The following is a 2,279-nucleotide window of genomic DNA, read 5'->3' on the forward strand; positions in this document are numbered from 1 at the left end:
GAGCAGGTGTCTTTTAATTTCATGGCTGCAGTCACCATTTGCAGTGAGCTTGAATTCCAGGAACATGAAGTCTGTCACTGCTTCCATGACTTCCCCTTCTATTTGCCAAGGAGTGATGGGGCCAGATGCCATGATGCTATTTTTTTTATGCTGAGTTTCAAGCCAACTTTTGCACTCTCCTCTTTTACCCTGAGCAAGAGGTTCTTTAGGTCCTCTTCACCTTCTGCCATTAGAGTGCTATTGTCTGCATATCTGAGGTTGTTGATGTTTTCTTCAGCAATCTTAATTCCGGCTTGCGATTCATCCAAGCCGGCATTTTGTATGATGTACTCTGCATATAAATTAAATAAGCAAGGTGACAATATACATCCTTGTCGTATTCCTTTTCATATGCTCAACCAATCAGTTGTTCCATATCCCGTTCTGTCGCTTCTTTTTTTAAAATAATATTTTAATTGAGTATATCTATCAATCTACATACACACAATTCGTTAAGCATCTTGTTGATATACTCATTTTCAATCTTTTTAACACAAGTGATGACCAAGCAAAAAAAGAAGCAAAAAGGGGGAGGAAAGTCCCCCAAGGTTACTATGTCATCAACGCAATCATTTTCGATCTCATTTAATCCCTCCTCTTTTCTTATGCCCCTATCTTACCCGTTAATTAGGTCCCCATACAACTTTCCCCAAAACTTATAATTATCCTTAATACATTCCTTATCTTCAGTTCATTCCTGCATCAATTTCTACTACCTGTCCTCTTCTGTTCCTGAAAAAAAAAGTTGGAAGGAGTTGCCTCCAATTATGGGCGCTGAAGAGAAGGACTCTACAGCGGGAGGGGAAATCTCCTCCCACCCTATACTGGAGGTCTTGGGGGGGCCTCCTTGCAATACCCTAATCTATCACTTTACACTTGTATAACATTCTTGCTTAATAATATTTAAAGTCTAAATCGTTTCCTATACTAATAAAGCCAACTTTCAGTTATTTTTTCATGTTCACTTTATAACCTAAATATCAATGCCAGAACACATTATTCCCTTCAAACACCTCCTTCCTTCAGTTTAATAACAGCCTCCACTAACTTTTTACCCGTTGTCTCATTATGTGCTGAGAATGTTTTATTATTTATATTGACCACCAGGTGGCCAAGCGCTAACCATCTGTAAGGGATCTCTTTTTCTCTCAATGTCTTTGCTGTTTCACGTAGTCTTTGTCTCACGATAAGGACCTCTGGCATGACATCAGCATACAAAAAAGGACACGTATCTTCAAGGGCCAGACCTTGTTTTTTCGTGCTATTTTTAAAAGTCTGTTTCTAGTCTGTAGCTCCTTGAGCTCCACAATAATATCTGCCGAGACGCCTACGGGGTCCCTTTTGGATATGTTTATTCAGAAGGCCGAGGTTATTATCTCTTCTGAGGTCTCTGCGTCTCCCGTCGCTCGAAGAATCTACTGGATCCATTTGTTTAGTTCCTCTTTAAGATCTCCTGTCGCACAAAAGTTGGAGGAAACTCCACAGAGTTTTGCTTTTCTTTCTCTTAACCTGGTCTCTTGAAGAATAATTTTGTTCTTAGCCCACTTTTCAAACTCTTGTAACTCCAACAAATTATCAGCCGCTTTTCTGGCAATTTGAAATGTGGATTCTGCTTTCCCCCCCCTTTGCTTTCACCAATGAGGTAAGTTCGTCCAATTTTTGATCGGGTCAGTTATGAGCTTAAGCCATGTGAATTTCTTCCTTAATTGCCCGACATCACAACTCAAAGTTTTTATCTCGCTTTTTATTTCTTCTTTTATTTCTGTTAATGACTGTGCAATTGGAGGCTGATAACTTTGGTCTAGTTTTCCTCCCGCCGCTGCCATTTCTTCAAGCAAAGAAGTCTCTTAGACTGATTCTTCTGAGTCAATAGTGCCTTTCCTCGGCTATTCATAAGGTGGGTTTCTAGCTCCTTCCCTCTCCGGGTCCTTCCTATGCCTGGCATTGCAAGTTTTAAGAAAATTACCTTGTTTGTTGAGGAGCTAAGCGTTATTTTCCATTGGGGATAGCAGGAGAGCGGTAGAGCTGCAGCCAAACGGAAGGACAGCCACCACGCCCCCCCCCAACTGTCGTTTCTTGACCCTTATACAGGTTTCTCAAGAGACATGTGAGGTGGTCTGGTACTCCAATCTCTTTAAGGACTTGCCATAGTTTGTTGTAATCCACACAATCAAAGGCTTTAGCGTAGTCAATGAAGCAAAAGTAGATGTTTTTCTGGTACTCCCTTGCTTTCTCCATAA

Source organism: Gekko japonicus, unplaced genomic scaffold (genome assembly GCF_001447785.1).
Source record: "Gekko japonicus isolate JY-2015 unplaced genomic scaffold, Gekko_japonicus_V1.1 scaffold1376, whole genome shotgun sequence".
NCBI lineage: Eukaryota > Metazoa > Chordata > Lepidosauria > Squamata > Gekkonidae > Gekko > Gekko japonicus.